Below are 18510 nucleotides of genomic sequence, written 5' to 3' on the forward strand. Positions count from 1 at the left end.
ACTACAAAAGACCTGGAAGCTTTTTTGAAAGTCTCATAAAGAAGGCCAGTGATTGGTAGTTGGGTAACAATAACAAAATCAGACCATGAATAAGCATGGTCTAGTTTATAGCGATGTTGTGGGTGATGTATTAAACCCCCCCCAGACACAACAAAGATACAGTCGTCCTTCTGAACTGAACTGCAGAACTGGAAGGAAACTGTTCAGGGAGTTCACCATGAGGTCATTGGTGATTTTAAATAAGCTACAGAGTTTAATGGCTGTGATGGAAGGAAACTGTTCAGGGAGTTCACCATGAGGTCATTGGTGATTTTAAATAAGCTACAGAGTTTAATGGCTGCGATGGGAGAAAACTGAGGCTGGATCAACAACATTGTAGCTACTCCACAATAACGACCTAAATGACGAAAATAATACAAAATATTCCTATACATGGATCCTGTATGAAACAAGGCACTGAAGTTAAACTGCAAGAAAACACGTCAAATAAAATACATTTTTTGGCCTGAATGCAAAGCTTTATGTTTGGGGCAAATCGAACACATCTCCTTATATGGTAAATCACTGCATCACGATATGGGGCAAATCGAACACATCTCCTTATATGGTAAATCACTGCATCACAATATGGGTGGTTATGCTTGACATCAGCAAAAGACTGGGGATTGTCAGGATAAACAGAAACAGGATAGAGCTAAGCACAGGCAAAATGCTATAGGACAACCTGCTTCAGTCTGATTTCCACTAGACACTGGGAGAGGAATTCCCCTTTCAGCAGGACAATAACCTACAACACAAGGCCAAATCTACACTGGAGTCGCTTACCAAGAAGACAGCGAATGTCTTACAATTTTTTTATTTTTTTTAAATGGACAAATATTTCACAATCCAGGTGTACAAAGCTCTTAGAGACTCGCTACCAAAACGTTGTTTCTAACATCAAATATAATTGTATTTGTCACATTTCATAAACAACAGGTGTAGACCAATAGTGAAATGCTTACTTACCAGTCCTTTTCTTTTGTCAGTGATCAGTCCCCACCACCGGCACGTCATTGCCAAACGCGATGATGGTATTGGGAGCAAGTCAGGGATAGGTAGAAAATGTCAGTGAAGGCGCATGCTCGGAATACGTGTCCTTGCGAATGTTAACCTGTTTAAAACGTCTTACTCACATCGGCTACAGAGATCGAGATGACACAGTCATCTGGAACAGCTGGTGCTCTCATGCATGGTTCAGCGTTGCTTGCGTCGAAGCCAGCATAGAAGGCATTTAGCATTGCTGGGCAGTTTGCGGCTGGGTTTCCTTTTGTAATCCGTGATAGTTTGCGAGCCCTGCCACATCCGTTGAGCATCAGTGCCAGTCCAGTAGGTTTTGATCTTAGTCCTGTATTGACGCTTTGCCTGTTTGATGGCTTCTCGGAGGTCGTAGCGGGATTTCTTATAAGTATTCGGATTAGTGTCCCGCTCCATGAAAGCGGCAGCTTTAGCCTTTAGCTCAGTGTGGATGTTGCCTGTAATCCATGGCTTCTTCCGTGTACAGTGCATTTGTAAAGTATTCAAACCCATTATTCTAAAATTGATTGTTTCCCCCCCCCATCAATCTACACTTAATACCCCATAATGAGGTTTAAAAATGCGACGACAGCCTCAAATCTTCTTGGGTATAAAGCTACAAGCTTGGCACACCTGTATTTGGAGAGTTTCTCCCATTCTTCTCTGCAGATTCTCTCAAGCGCTGTCAGGTTGGATGGGGAGCGTTGCTGCACAGCTATTTTCAGGTCTCTCCAGAGATGTTTTGGCTGGGCCACTCAAGGACATTCAGAGACTTGTCCCGAAGCCACTCCTGCGTTGCCTTGGCTGTGCGCTTAGAGTCGTTGTCCTGTTGGAAGGTGAACCTTCGCCCCAGTCGGAGGTCCTGAGTGCTCTGGAGCCGGTTTTCATCAAGGATCTATGTACTTTGCTCCATTCATCTTTCCCTTGATCCTGACTAGTCTCCCAGTCCCTGCCACTGAAAAACATCCTCCCAGCATGATGCTGCCACCACCATGCTTCACCGTGGGGATGGTGCCAGGTTTCCTCCAGATGTGACACTTGGCATTCAGGCCAAAGAGTTTATTCTTCAGAATAAATTCCAGAGAATCTTGTTTCTCATGGTCTGAGAGTCCTTTAGGTGCATTTTGGCAAACTCCAAGTGGGCTGGCATGTGCCTTTTACTGAGGAGTGACTTCCATATGGCCACTCTACTATAAAAAGTCTGATTGGTGGAGTGCTGCAGGGATGGAAGAACCTGCCAGAAGGACAACCATCTCCACAGAGGAACTCTTGAGCTCAGAGTCACCATGGGTGCTTGGTCACCTCCCTGACCAATGTCCTTCTCCCCCTGATTTCTCAGTTCGGCCGGACGGCCAGCTCTCGGAAGAGTCTTGGTGGTTCTAAACTTTTTCCATTTAAAAATTATGGGGGCCATTGTGTTCTTGGGGACCTTCAATGCTGCCGACATTGTTTGGTACCCTTCCCCAGAGCTATGCCTCGACACAATCCTGTCTCGGAGCTCTACGGACAATTCCTTCGACCTCGTGGCTTGGTTTTTGCTCTGACATGCACTGTCAACTGCAGGACCTTATATAGACAGGTGTGTGCCTTTCCAAATCATGTCCAATCAATTGAATTTACTACAGGTGGATTTCCAATCAAGTTGTAGAAACATCTCAAGGATGATCAATGGAAACAGGATGCACCTGAGCTCAATTTCGAGTCTTATAGCAAAGGGTCTGAAACCTTATTTCCAGGTAGCCTAGTGGTTAGAGCATTGGACTAGTAACCAAAAGGCTGCAAGATCGAATCCCCGAGCTGACAAGGTAAAAAAAAAAAATCTGTCCTCCTGCCGTTGAACAAGGCAGTTAACCCACTGTTCCTAGACCAGTTAACCCACTGTTCCTAGACCAGTTAACCCACTGTTCCTAGACCAGTTAACCCACTGTTCCTAGACCAGTTAACCCACTGTTCCTAGACCAGTTAACCCACTGTTCCTAGACCAGTTAACCCACTGTTCCTAGGCCAGTTAACACACTGTTCCTAGGCCAGTTAACCCACTGTTCCTAGGCCAGTTAACCCACTGTTCCTAGGCCAGTTAACCCACTGTTCCTAGGCCAGTTAACCCACTGTTCCTAGGCCAGTTAACCCACTGTTCCCAGGCCAGTTAACCCACTGTTCCCAGACCAGTTAACCCACTGTTCCCAGACCAGTTAACCCACTGTTCCTAGACCAGTTAACCCACTGTTCCTAGACCAGTTAACCCACTGTTCCTAGACCAGTTAACCCACTGTTCCTAGACCAGTTAACCCACTGTTCCTAGACCAGTTAACCCACTGTTCCTAGACCAGTTAACCCACTGTTCCTAGACCAGTTAACCCACTGTTCCAAGGCAGTCATTGAAAATAAGAATTTGTTCTTAACTGACTTGCCAAGTTAATAATTGTTCTACTGTATTATTAACTGTATGTTTTGTTTATTCCATGTGTAACTGTGTGTTGTTGTATGTGTCGAATTGCTACGCTTTATCTTGGCCAGGTTGCAGTTGTAAATGAGAACTTGTTCTCAACTAGCCTACCTGGTTAAATACATTTTTTTTTTTTATTAAAAGGTCAAATTAATTCAAAAGCAATCCGTTTGTGTTTTTATACATTTGCAAAAATTTGTAAAAACCTGTTTTCACTTTGTCATTATGGGGTATTGTGTATGTAGATTGATGAGGGTAAAAAAATATTTTACACATTTTTGAATAAGGCTGTAATGTAACAAAATGTGGAAAAAGTCCAACGGGAAGGGGTCTGAATACTTTCTGAATGCACTGTATGTGAAGTCACTGTGGCGACGATGTCGTCCAATCACTTCTTAATGAAGCCGGTGACTGATGTGGTAAACTCAATGTTAAATCGGATGAATCCCGGAGCATATTCCAGTCTGTACTCGCGAAACAGTGCTGTTGCTTAGCATCCGCTTCATCGGACCACTTCTGTATTGAGTGCGTCACCGGTACTTCCTGTTTTGAGTTTTTGCTTGTAAGCAGGAAGCAGAAGAATAGAGTTATGGTCTGATTTGCCAGAAATATATTGATTTACTCAATGGGGAAATGGAAGTAAGCATTTTTGTTCACCATGTGTATCCCATACATACAACTAATCCATCTTAAAACTTGGGGTGAATACTTATCTAAATCAATGTATATTAGTGTTTTGTATATAGATTGTGGGCAAAAAAATAAATAATTCAATCCATTTTAATCCCACTTTGTAACACAATGTGAAGAAATCTAATGGGTGTACTTATGATACCCCATGTATCTCTCTTCTCATTCCTTGACTCCTTTCCTCACCCCCTTCTCCTCATTCCTTGACCCCTTTCCTCACCTCCTTCCCCCTTCTCCTCATTCCTTGACTCCTTTCCTCACCCCCTTCCCCCCTTCTCCTCTTGTGTTATGCTGCCCGTGTCATCCATATTTACCCTCCAGCCATAAAAATCTCCGGTCCTCACGGAGTACGGAGGTTAGGGAATGGGACGTCTCTACTGTAAATGCTTAAAGTTTCTGGGTGGCTCGGCAGTGGAGTGGCTACAGAGGAGATCCTCTTTGTACAGGATCATTTAATAGGCCCTCATCCAGTTTTACACTCGAGAAAAAAAGATTATCTTGCTCCTTTAAAAAAAAAAAATCAACAGTCTCTGTCAAGTAACCGCAATTGAGGGAAGAGTTACTGTAGGAGAGATTATAATAAAATCAGAAGATGTGTTTCCTGCTCCGTTCTTTGTAAATTGGTTTCGTGGTCTGATTGTTAAAGTTATTGGGTTTTTTTCTTGGGTCAGGGGTCGGGGGGGGGGTCAGCCATGTAGACAATCATGATTATATGTTATGGATTGCGTTTCACAGTGGTATGGAATGTGTACTGTATGTGGATGGTGATGTAAGGCCATGTTTAAACCTTCCTTCCCACAATGGCTGGTCTGAACCCTGACGTAACGAACCCAGACATGCAGCAGTCCGAGCCGGCACTAAGCAAAATGTTGTTGCCGCTGATGCACACCCCAAATGTTCAAATATGCACCATGTGTATTCTACTATTCTATCTCTCAACAGGAAGTTGAGACCGTGACTGAGAACCTTTAGACACACACACACACACACACACACACACACACACACACTTGAGAAAATTATTCATACCCCTTGACATTTAGTTGTGTTACAGCGCGAATTCACAATGTATTGAATATATATTTTCTCACTCATCAACACACACAATACATCATAATGTCAGTGAAAACGTGTTCAGACATTTGCTAATTTATTGAAAAAAAATTAAATACAGAACTATCCCAGTATTCACATCCCGAGTCAATACAAGTTAGAATCACCTTTGGCAACGATTACAGCTGTGAGTCTTTGTGGGTAAGTCTCTACGAGTCTCCCTTTACCTCCCTTATCTCACCTCCTCTGCTCACATTGTATATAGACTTATGTTTCTACAGTATTATTGACCGTGGTTGTTTTACTCCATGTTGTTGTTTGTGTCGAACTGCTTTGCTTTATCTTGGCCAGGTCACAATTGTAAATGAGAACTTGTTCTCAACTTGCCTACCTGGTTAAATAAATAAATAAAGAGCTTTGCACACCTGGATGTACAATATTTGTACATTTTTTTATTCAAGCTATGGTTGTTGATCATTGCTAGACAAATCACTTTCAAGTCTTGCCATAGATTCAAGCAGATTTAAGTCAAACAGAAGCATTCACTGTCTCCTTGATAAGCAACTCCAGCGTATATTTGGCCTTGTGTTTAAGGTTGTCGTCATGCTGAAAGGGGAATTCATCTCCCAGTGTTTGGTAGAAAGCAGACTGAAACCAGGTTCTCCTCTAGGATTTTGCCGGTGATTAGCTCCATTTCATTAATGTTTTTATCCTGAAAAACCTGGATACAGTCCTTAATGAGTACAAGCATACCCATAACATGATGCAGCCACCACTATGCTTGAAAATATGGGGAGTGGTATTCAGTAATGTGTTGTATAAAACACTTTGAACTATGGACAAAAAGTGAATAGCGTTGCCACATTTTTTTGCAGTATTACTTAGTGCCTCGTTGCAAAAACAATATTTTTATAAATGTAAAAGCTTCCTTTTCAGTCTGTCATTTAGGTTAGTATTGTGGAGTAACTACAATGTTGTTGATTCATCCTCAGTTGTCTCCTATCACAGACATTAAACTCAGTAACTGTTTTTAAAGTCACCATTGGCCACATGGTGAAACCCCTAAGTGGTTTCCTTCCTCTCCAGCAACTGAGTTAGGAAGGACACCTGTACCTTTGTCGTGACTGGGTGTATCGATTAGGCTTTGGCAGTATACCGTATATATTGTATACTTGGATATTTGGAAAAAGCCACAGGATGGTTTTTCAATACCGTCAAAACTATTTATTTGAAGGTTTTTTGTTTTAAAAGTGGAAAAAGGGGTGTGAATACTTTGAAGGCATTGTATTTGTAATTTTACGTGGGCCGCCAGTTGCCCATCCCTGTCATAGGTTTGCCATTTGGGACAAAGCCCAGATCTCAGGCAGCCTTGGCATTATGAGACTGACGACAGCAGAGAAGATGAGATGTTCACTTGCAAATGTGTTAGGATTTTGACGCAAACAGGCAGCACACAACAGACGGCATCTAAAAGCAATCTATCTGCTACGTTGTTTTTCAATCCTCTCTCAAAACCAGACATGTTGAACCAATCACTGCTGAACCAACCACACCACTCAAACCACTAGTCTGACAAATGAATACAGATGGGCTCCTGTTGACATATCCATTTAGAGGCTGTTACGACCGCGTGTGTCCATCCCCTGAGGAGAGAGGCTGCACGCCACAGGTGGACAACCCACCAGTAACACACAGGGAGGGCAAGGCACTGGAGGGGGGCTAACAAATTACCGTTCTGTGCCGTTGTGGTGATTACATCATCCCCCTGACCATCACAACCAGGTGTAAGCATGACACACATATGAAAACACCATGAGAGCAAGCAGTGCCTTGTGGAATATATTCCTATAAATAACAAGTCTATTTTGTGATTTTTTTGAGCAACAGTATCCACTACTGTAAAACAAGTCTCATCTGACTGAAGTGACTGTTGCTTATTCACTCCTACATTCCAATGATTTTAGAACAACCCCCCCCTCCCCTCAAAGACCAGCCCCTCAAAAATCACCCACACACCCTTCTGCTGCCTTGGCTTGTCTTCTCAACAATGCATGAGAACACCACCCACGCACCCTGCAGACGAGAAATAGTGATGCAAAAATGGTCAACCATCATATCCATCAAAGATCCGCCTTCAATGAAGAATGATGTCTTAAAAAAAGAAAGGGGGGGTTGACACAAACAGAAGTGACAACAAATAAGGAGGCTAAATAAGTGATGTCAAATAGAGAGATCAAGTAGTTTGTGATGTGGATGTTTCCATAGAGAGACTACTAAATTACTACTGGTATTATTAGTATTCTAATTATATGGTTATTTCCCTATACAAATCTTCTTATTCCATACCTACCTACAGTACGGGCTTTAGGGGCACCTGGGGGTACGTCGTTACACCCATACCAGTGATGGCCAGGTGAGGTGGCCAGGTGAAGCTATGTAAACCCAAGAAGAGGCCCTGTGGCAATGTTCCATTACCCAAAAATCACTATTAGGCATCAAACAAATGGTTATGATGTTTATCTAACCTCTGGTTCCTGTTATTGTCAACGGCCATCGTTGTCCACATTTCTGACTGACAACTAAATGACTGGGGGTAAACTTTCCTGCGAGCATGATATAACTTGGACTAAAGGGTTCTGAAATGTGCGATATGAATTTTCTGGGAAGATTTTCAATTCAATGAATATACAAAGACGTCATACCTATTCTTTCAATATCACTAACGTTATTATATATGATTGGCATAAAACAAAACAAATCTACCTGCTAGTTATTATGAGCGATCAAATTGTGCTAAACAATATCGAGTTGCCCCCACAATGCCATGATTCCCAAACCAAGGGGACAGCTAGTTCAAGTCAGCCAGCAGCAACGCGTGGTCATCTTGTTGTGAAGGAGAGAGAGAGAGAGAGAGAGAGAGATGGGAAAACAATTGTCGCGAAAATCAGATTATTCAACTTGATTCGATGTGCGAAGGTCTGTTTCAGGAGACACGTCCAAAATATATCTGCATCAGTGTGTCGCCGATAGATTTGATGTTATGCATGGCTAGCAAATGAATGAATACAACACAACGTGCATCTTTCGTCGTAACTAAACTTTTCACCCCCAATTTTCAGCTACTCCTCAACTTAACGTTTGTTTTATCTACCTTTATTAACTGATTTCAATTGAACAGTAATTGTATGTACATTTATATGAGCTAACTGTATAGCTCATACCACAAATACACAGCCGTGGGCTTTCTGAAAATAACGGAATATTTTCTCCACCTCGCCACAGCAGTGTGCATCATGGCATGCGATGTCATTAATAAAACCGGAGCAGAAAACTCACCTTTCCTCTCCCCACCTCCGCCGTTCTCAGAGACACAGATTCCAGGAAAACCTCTATCACAATGTTTGGCCACAAGGTGAGCGTCGAGTCTCTAGATTTTCACCACGACAAAAACGTCAAAATAGTATTGTCTTTTCTTATCCGTTGTTCCCTTTACTCCAGTTTCTCCTTCCTTTTGCTATCGTTCAAAACTTGGAAGTTCATACACAAAGTTGCTTGACAGCCTCCGCCTCGGTCGCGCTGCAGCTGCTGGAGAGACGAGGTCACTGCAAGTCAACTCTTTAACGCTGCAGCAACTCTCGCGATAAACAGGAAGGGAAATAACGCGAAAAAGGATGGAGAGAGAGAGAGAGAGAGAAAGAAAGAGAGACGGTTCCGTTGCTCTGGCAACAGCAGCCAGCTAAACTGCTGTGTAACGGAGAAGGCAATGAATCCCACCAATTCAATGGCAACTGGGGTGGTATTTCAGATTTCTTCTTAGTTAAAATCAAATACATTTCTGGTGGGTGGGGTTCTGTTGTTTTAGCGTTTCTTCTTAGTCGTTTTAGCGTTTCTTCTTAGTTAAAATCAAAGACATTTCTGGTGGGTGGGGTTCTGTCGTTTTAGCGTTTCTTCTTAGTCGTTTTAGCGTTTCTTCTTAGTTAAAATCAAAGACATTTCTGGTGGGTGGGGTTCTGTCGTTTTAGCGTTTCTTCTTAGTCGTTTTAGCGTTTCTTCTTAGTTAAAATCAAAGACATTTCTGGAACATTTTCGGGCAGAATTATAAACAGCTGATATTTCATAGTCAACATCACCCCGTTGCTTTCACTTTCCACTGGGGTGATGCCATTCATCTCATCTCAGCAGTTTCACTGGTAGGCCTAATGTTGCAGCTAGCTTAATTAGCAGGTAAACAGACTTTCAGACTTTGATACACAATCTTACCATCAGGTAAAATACTTCCTACATGGTAAATGTTGCATTCTGTTGTACAACTTTCAGCACCAGTATGTCTTTGTCGGTGAATTTGTCTAAAGTTATCAAACGTATCGGTGGCACATTTTGCAAATGATTGGTCCATTTACCCAGGCTTGTTTTTCCACTTCCGGATTTACATATTTTGTTGTTACAAATTTGGATTAAAATAAAAATTCAACAAGTACTCTGTAATGTCAACGTGGATTTTTATTTTTACAATTTGTTAAAGATGATTGAATAATAAAACACTAATATATATTGATTAGATAATTATTCAACACACTGAGCCAATACATATTAGAATGATCTTTGGCAGCAATTACAGCTGTGAGTCTTTATGGGTAAGTCTCTAAGAGTGATTACAGCTGAGTCTTCTGGGTAAGTCTCTAAGAGTGATTACAGCTGAGTCTTCTGGGTAAGTCTCTAAGAGTGATTACAGCTGAGTCTTCTGGGTAAGTCTCTAAGAGTGATTACAGCTGAGTCTTCTGGGTAAGTCTCTAAGAGTGATTACAGCTGTGAGTCTTTCTGGGTAAGTCTCTAAGAGTGATTACAGCTGTGAGTCTTTCTGGGTAAGTCTCTAAGAGTGATTACAGCTGTGAGTCTTTATGGGTAAGTCTCTAAGAGTGATTACAGCTGTGAGTCTTCTGGGTAAGTCTCTAAGAGTGATTACAGCTGTGAGTCTTCTGGGTAAGTCTCTAAGAGTGATTACAGCTGTGACTTCTGGGTAAGTCTAAGAGTGATTACAGCTGAGTCTTCTGGGTAAGTCTCTAAGAGTGATTACAGCTGTGAGTCTTTCTGGGTAAGTCTCTAAGAGTGATTACAGCTGTGACTTCTGGGTAAGTCTAAGAGTGATTACAGCTGTGAGTCTTTATGGGTAAGTCTCTAAGAGTGATTACAGCTGTGACTTCTGGGTAAGTCTAAGAGTGATTACAGCTGAGTCTTCTGGGTAAGTCTCTAAGAGTGATTACAGCTGTGAGTCTTTCTGGGTAAGTCTCTAAGAGTGATTACAGCTGTGACTTCTGGGTAAGTCTAAGAGTGATTACAGCTGTGAGTCTTTCTGGGTAAGTCTCTAAGAGTGATTACAGCTGTGACTTCTGGGTAAGTCTAAGAGTGATTACAGCTGAGTCTTCTGGGTAAGTCTCTAAGAGTGATTACAGCTGTGAGTCTTTCTGGGTAAGTCTCTAAGAGTGATTACAGCTGTGACTTCTGGGTAAGTCTAAGAGTGATTACAGCTGTGAGTCTTTTGGGTTAGTCTCTAAGAGTGATTACAGCTGTGAGTCTTTCTGGATAAGTATCTAAGAGTGATTACAGCTGTGAGTCTTTCTGGGTAAGTCTCTAAGAGTGATTACAGCTGTGAGTCTTTCTGGGTAAGTCTCTAAGAGTGATTACAGCTGAGTCTTCTGGGTAAGTCTAAGAGTGATTACAGCTGTGAGTCTTTCTGGGTAAGTCTCTAAGAGTGATTACAGCTGTGAGTCTTTCTGGATAAGTATCTAAGAGTGATTACAGCTGTGAGTCTTTCTGGGTAAGTCTCTAAGAGTGATTACAGCTGTGAGTCTTTCTGGGTAAGTCTCTAAGAGTGATTACAGCTGAGACTTCTGGGTAAGTCTCTAAGAGTGATTACAGCTGTGAGTCTTTCTGGGTAAGTCTCTAAGAGTGATTACAGCTGTGAGTCTTTCTGGATAAGTATCTAAGAGTGATTACAGCTGTGAGTCTTTCTGGGTAAGTCTCTAAGAGTGATTACAGCTGTGAGTTTCTGGGTAAGTCTCTAAGAGTGATTACAGCTGAGACTTCTGGGTAAGTCTCTAAGAGTGATTACAGCTGTGAGTCTTTTGGGTTAGTCTCTAAGAGTGATTACAGCTGTGAGTCTTCTGGGTAAGTCTCTAAGAGTGATTACAGCTGAGTCTTTCTGGGTAAGTCTCTAAGAGTGATTACAGCTGTGAGTCTTTTGGGTAAGTCTCTAAGAGTGATTACAGCTGAGACTTCTAGGTAAGTCTCTAAGAGCTTTGCACACCTGGATTTGTATTTGTTGTTTTTTAAACTTTTCAAGCTCTGCCAAATTGGTTGTTGATCATTAATAAACAGCCATGTTCAAATTTTGCCATAGATTTTCAAGCCGATTTAAGTTAAAACTGTAAGTAGGCCACTCAGGAACATTCAATGTCGTCTCGGTAAACAACTCCAGTGTACAGTACCCCTCAGAACCAGCAGTCAGTGTAGGAAAAAAGATTACAATATAGCATTGGCTATCTTCCAGTGCCAACAGTGTTGTGATAAGACGTAGGCTAGACCTACAAAACTAAATTAATGTGATGGACTTGTTTTGTAAATATGCAATGACATGTGCCTTGAATCACTGACTTCTTTCTACACTGTACACAACGCCGACATGAAACAAACAAGGCAACATGCAAGGTCAGGGCCAGAACACACAAAGGACTAGTTTGTGTCAAAATTACTTTGGGCCTAAAGTATCTATGGTAGATTATGTCACAGCCAAGTCAGGTCTCTCTCTCTCTTTCTCTTGTTTTTTCTCTCTCTCTATCTCGCTCGATCTCTCTCACTCACTCTCTATCTCTCTCATTCTCTCATTCTCACTCGATCTCTCTCACTCTCTATCTCTATCTCTCTCATTCTCTCTCACTCACTCTCTATCTCACTCACTCTCTCTATCTCACTCACTCTCTCTATCTCACTCACTCTCTCTATCTCACTCATTCTCTCTCACACTCTCTCTATCTCACACTCTCTCTATCTCTCTCATTCTCTCTCTCTATCTCACTCATTCACTCATTCTCTCATTCTCTCTATCTCTCTCACACTCTCTCTATCTCACTCACACTAGTTGATCATTGCTGACTTCACAGATAAAGCAGAGACTGAATGGACAGGCCTATCTCTCCTCCACTGAGCTGCGGAACAGTCCAGAATTACATAATCATCTGATAGAAACAAAGGGAGACAGACTATGTTCATTAAAACCCACACTATTCCAGTCCATTCCAGGGGGGGGGGGGCAGAAGTTCTCAAGGATACAAAATCAAGGAAAATTCAGACAAGTAGGGACATTTTACCCACAAGGAAAAAAGGCTATTTTAGGGTTAGGAGTTGGGGTTAGGTGTAGGGTCAGCTATCGGGTAAGCCACCCGGCTGCTTGGGATTAAGTTATCTTGGAGCATATTAATTATGAAACAATAAATATTATGAGTGGTTAGAGCGTTGGACTAGTAACCGGAAGGTTGCAAGTTCAAACCCCCGAGCTGACAAGGTACAAATCTGTCGTTCTGCCCCTGAACAGGCAGTTAAACCCACTGTTCCTAGGCCGTCAACGGAAATAAGAATTTGTTCTTAACTGACTTGCCTAGTTAGATAAAGGTAAAATACCTACCCCTACAATGCTATCTATACCATCACCGAGGGGACACACATGGATAGTTCATTACACTGAATCTTGTGCTAAATCCATTACACTACAATAATCCATGTCATTTTACTTCCTCAGTGTGGTTGGTTACTGAACGTTTGAGGGGTTTGACCATGTTACAAGATGAACAAAAATGTATTGTTGTTGTTGTTTTCTTTTCTTTCTAGCATTAGAAGTAGCCTATTCTGCACAATCTGTATGTTCAGACAGGTTCTAGTCTGGTTTTACACCAGAGCACTATGAATACTGTCAGAATGTACAACGTTATAATGGGGCTCTGAGGGGAACCAAACGGCTGCCCCTCTTTTAGAGAAGGATCAAACTAATATACGACCCTATAGAATGATCACTGTCTTTATTTATTTTCTTTTAATTTACCCTTTATGATCATTGAGAGGAGTTAGAGAATGACCCTGTAGAAAATGACCAAATGATCGCTGTTGAGAGGAGTTAGAGAATGACCCTGTAGAAAATGACCAAATGATCGCTGTTGAGAGGAGTTAGAGAATGACCCTGTAGAAAGAGAATGCATCGATGGAGCGTTGATTAGTGGCTCTTCCACGACGACATAAGGACAAACTAACAAACACTGGAAAATGCTATTCTTTGTATGTATTTTGTATTTATTGAAAGAACAGTGGGAAAGTGTAGCGGGGGTGGTAGCATGTAGAGGGGGTAGTAGCATGTAGAGGGGGTGGTAGCATGTAGAGGGGTAGTAGCATGTAGAGGGGGTAGTAGCATGTAGAGGGGGTAGTAGCATGTAGAGGGGGTAGTAGCATGTAGAGGGGGTAGTAGCATGTAGAGGGGGTAGTAGCATGTAGAGGGGGTAGTAGCATGTAGAGGGGGTATTAGCATGTAGAGGGGGTAGTAGCATGTAGAGGGGGTAGTAGCATGTAGAGGGGGTAGTAGCATGTAGAGGGGGTAGTAGCATGTAGAGGGGGTGGTAGCATGCAGAGGGGGTAGTAGCATGTAGAGGGGGTAGTAGCATGTAGAGGGGTGGTAGCATGTAGAGGGGGTGGTAGCATGTAGAGGGGGTAGTAGCATGTAGAGGGGGTAGTAGCATGTAGAGGGGGGGTAGTAGCATGTAGAGGGGGTAGTAGCATGTAGAGGGGTAGTAGCATGTAGAGGGGTGGTAGCATGTAGAGGGGGTAGTAGCATGTAGAGGGGGTAGTAGCATGTAGAGGGGGTAGTAGCATGTAGAGGGGGTAGTAGCATGTAGAGGGGGTAGTAGCATGTAGAGGGGGTGGTAGCATGTAGAGGGGTAGTAGCATGTAGAGGGGGTAGTAGCATGTAGAGGGGTGGTAGCATGTAGAGGGGGTAGTAGCATGTAGAGGGGGTAGTAGGAGGGGTATTAGCATGTAGAGGGGGTATTAGCATGTAGAGGGGGTAGTAGCATGTCGAGGGGGTAGTAGCATGTAGAGGGGTAGTAGCATGTCGAGGGGGTAGTAGCATGTAGAGGGGGTAGTAGCATGTAGAGGGGGTAGTAGCATGTAGAGGGGGTAGTAGCATGTAGAGGGGGTGGTAGCATGTAGAGGGGTAGTAGCATGTAGAGGGGGTGGTAGCATGTAGAGGGGGTAGTAGCATGTAGAGGGGGTAGTAGCATGTAGAGGGGTGGTAGCATGTAGAGGGGGTAGTAGCATGTAGAGGGGGTAGTAGCATGTAGAGGGGTATTAGCATGTAGAGGGGTAGTAGCATGTAGAGGGGGTGGTAGCATGTCGAGGGGGTAGTAGCATGTAGAGGGGGTAGTAGCATGTCGAGGGGGTAGTAGCATGTCGAGGGGGTAGTAGCATGTAGAGGGGGTAGTAGCATGTAGAGGGGGTAGTAGCATGTAGAGGGGGTGGTAGCATGTAGAGGGGGTAGTAGCATGTAGAGGGGTAGTAGCATGTAGAGGGGGTAGTAGCATGTAGAGGGGGGTGGTAGCATGTAGAGGGGGTAGTAGCATGTAGAGGGGTATTAGCATGTAGAGGGGTGGTAGCATGTAGAGGGGTGGTAGCATGTAGAGGGGTAGTATCATGTAGAGGGGGTAGTAGCATGTAGAGGGGGTATTAGCATGTAGAGGGGGTAGTAGCATGTAGAGGGGGTAGTAGCATGTAGGCATGTAGAGGGGGTATTAGCATGTAGAGGGGGTAGTAGCATGTAGAGGGGGTAGTAGCATGTAGAGGGGCACAGACGGGGAAAGTGTAGCGGGGGGTAGTAGCATGTCGAGGGGTAGTAGCAAGTAGAGGGATAGTAGCATGTAGCGGGGGTAGTAGCATGTAGAGGGGGTAGTAGCATGTCGAGGGGTAGTAGCATGTAGAGGGGATAGTAGCATGTAGAGGGGGTAGTAGCATGTCGAGGGGGTAGTAGCATGTCGAGGAGGTAGTAGCATGTAGAGGGGCACAGACAGGAACATGTAGAGGGGATAGTAGCATGTCGAGGGGCACAGACAGGAAAGTGTCCAGGGGGTAGTAGCATGTGGAGGGGTATTAGCATGTAGAGGGGGTAGTAGCATTTAGAGGAGCACAGACAGAAAAGTGTAGAGGGGGTAGTAGCATGTGGAGGGGGTGATAGCATGTCGAGGGGGTAGTAGCATGTAGAGGGGGTAGTAGCATGTCGAGGGGGTATTAGCATGTAGAGGGGCACAGAGGGGAAAGTGTCCAGGGGGTAGTAGCATGTAGAGGGGGTAGTAGCATGTAGAGGGGGTGGTAGCATGTAGAGGGGGTATTAGCATGTAGAGGGGGTAGTAGCATGTAGAGGGGGTGGTAGCATGTAGAGGGGGTAGTAGCATGTAGAGGGGGTAGTAGCATGTAGAGGGGGTGGTAGCATGTAGAGGGGGTAGTAGCATGTAGAGGGGGTAGTAGCATGTAGAGGGGGTATTAGCATGTAGAGGGGGTAGTAGCATGTAGAGGGGGTATTAGCATGTAGAGGGGGTAGTAGCATGTCGAGGGGGTAGTAGCATGTAGAGGGGGTAGTAGCATGTAGAGGGGGTAGTAGCATGTAGAGGGGGTAGTAGCATGTCGGGGGGTAGTAGCATGTAGAGGGGGTAGTAGCATGTAGAGGGGGTAGTAGCATGTAGAGGGGGTATTAGCATGTAGAGGGGTAGTAGCATGTAGAGGGGGTGGTAGCATGTCGAGGGGGTAGTAGCATGTAGAGGGGGTAGTAGCATGTCGAGGGGGTAGTAGCATGTCGAGGGGGTAGTAGCATGTCGAGGGGGTAGTAGCATGTAGAGGGGGTAGTAGCATGTAGAGGGGTGGTAGCATGTAGAGGGGTAGTAGCATGTAGAGGGGGTGGTAGCATGTAGAGGGGGTAGTAGCATGTAGAGGGGTATTAGCATGTAGAGGGGGTGGTAGCATGTAGAGGGGGTGGTAGCATGTAGAGGGGGTGGTAGCATGTAGAGGGGGTAGTATCATGTAGAGGGGTAGTAGCATGTAGAGGGGGTATTAGCATGTAGAGGGGTAGTAGCATGTAGAGGGGGTAGTAGCATGTAGGCATGTAGAGGGGGTATTAGCATGTAGAGGGGGTAGTAGCATGTAGAGGGGGTAGTAGCATGTAGAGGGGGTAGTAGCATGTAGAGGGGCACAGACGGGAAAGTGTAGCGGGGGTAGTAGCATGTCGAGGGGGTAGTAGCAAGTAGAGGGGATAGTAGCATGTAGCGGGGTAGTAGCATGTAGAGGGGTAGTAGCATGTCGAGGGGGTAGTAGCATGTCGAGGGGGTAGTAGCATGTAGAGGGGATAGTAGCATGTAGAGGGGGTAGTAGCATGTCGAGGGGGTAGTAGCATGTCGAGGAGGTAGTAGCATGTAGAGGGCACAGACAGGAACATGTAGAGGGGGATAGTAGCATGTCGAGGGGCACAGACAGGAAAGTGTCCAGGGGTAGTAGCATGTGGAGGGGGTATTAGCATGTAGAGGGGGGTAGTAGCATTTAGAGGAGCACAGACAGAAAAGTGTAGAGGGGGTAGTAGCATGTGGAGGGGGTGATAGCATGTCGAGGGGGTAGTAGCATGTAGAGGGGGTAGTAGCATGTCGAGGGGGTATTAGCATGTAGAGGGGCACAGAGGGGAAAGTGTCCAGGGGGTAGTAGCATGTAGAGGGGGTATTAGCATGTAGAGGGGCACAGAGGGGAAAGTGTCCAGGGGGTAGTAGCATTTAATGGGAAACATATGTTAACATTGCCAAAGCAAGTGAAATAGACAATAAACAAAAGAGAAATAAACAATAAAAAAAATATACAGTAAACATTACACATGCAGAAGTCACAAAAGAATAAAGATGTTTCAAATGTCTATATTACAGTATGTGCAAATAGTTAAAGTACAAAAGGGAAAATAAATAAACATAAATATGGGTTGTATTTACAATGGTGTTTGTTCTTCACTGGTTGCCCTTTTCTTGTGGCAACAGGTCATAAATCTTGCTGCTGTGATGTCACACTGTGGTATTTCACCCAGTAGATATGGGAGTTTATCAAAATCGGATTTATTGGTTGTAGAATTTAACAGCTCTTTTCTGTATTTTGATAATTAGCGTGTATCGGCGTAATTCTGTTCTGCATGCATTACAGAGAGGATATTTTTGCAGAATTCTGCAAGAAGAGTCTCAATTTGGTGTTTGTCCCATTTTGTGAATTCTTGGTTTCTGAGCGGACCCCAGAACTCACAACCATGAAGGGCAATGGGTTTTATAATTGATTCAATATTTTTTTCTCCTTTTGATGGCATAGAAGGCCCTTCTTGCCTTTTTTCTCCGATTGTTCACAGCTTTGTGAAAGTTAACTGTGGCTCTGATGTTTAGGCCAAGGTACACTACCGTTCAAAAGTTTGGGGTCACTTAGAAATTTCCTTGATTTTGAAAGAAAAGCACATTTTCTGTCCAATAAAATAACATCAAATTGGTCAGAAATACAGTGTAGACATTGTTAATGTTGGAAATGATTATTGTAGCTGAACACGGCAGATTTTTTAAATGGAATATCTACATAGGCGTACAGAAACCCGTTATCAGCAACCATCACTCCTGTGTTCCAATGGCACGTTGTGCTAGCTAAGCCTCGTTGATCATTTTAAAAGACTGAAGATCTCATACAACGCAGAGTTCCTCTGTCCAGTGTCTGTGTTCTGATGCCCATCTTAATCTTTGATTCTTATTGGCCAGTCTGAGATCTGGCTTTTTCTTTGCAACTCTGCCTAGAAGGCCAGCATCCTGGAGTCCTTCACTGTTGACGTTGAGACAGGTGTTTTGATGGGTACTATTTAATGAAACTGCCAGTTGAGAACTTGTGAGGGGGCCGGTCTCTTAAACTAGACACTCTAATGTACAGTCGTGGCCAAAAGTTTTGAGAATGACACAAATATTAATTTCCACAAAGTTTGCTGCTTCAGTGTCTTTAGATATTTTTGTCAGATGTTACTATGGAATACTGAAGTATAATTACAAGCATTTCATAAGTGTCAAAGACTTTTATTGACAATTACATGAAGTTGATGCAAAGAGTCAATGTTTGCAGTGTTGACCCTTCTTTTTCAAGACCTCTGCAATCCGCCCTGGCATGCTGCCAATTAACTTCTGGGCCAC

At 43.7% G+C, this 18510-nt stretch overlaps 1 protein-coding gene across 1 annotated transcript in view; it reads right to left on the reverse strand.

Annotated features, from left to right (window-relative positions):
* Window positions 1-8822, reverse strand: part of LOC115115078 (signal-induced proliferation-associated 1-like protein 1) — a 246264-nt gene extending 237442 nt beyond the window's left edge. The window contains exon 1 of the mRNA XM_065009423.1: window positions 8582-8822. The gene's annotated coding sequence lies outside the window, so the exon portion shown is untranslated. The remainder of the gene's footprint in view (window positions 1-8581) is intronic.
* Window positions 8823-18510: the final 9688 nt, after the last annotated feature.

Source organism: Oncorhynchus nerka, linkage group LG24 (genome assembly GCF_034236695.1).
Source record: "Oncorhynchus nerka isolate Pitt River linkage group LG24, Oner_Uvic_2.0, whole genome shotgun sequence".
NCBI classification, from domain to species: domain Eukaryota; kingdom Metazoa; phylum Chordata; class Actinopteri; order Salmoniformes; family Salmonidae; genus Oncorhynchus; species Oncorhynchus nerka.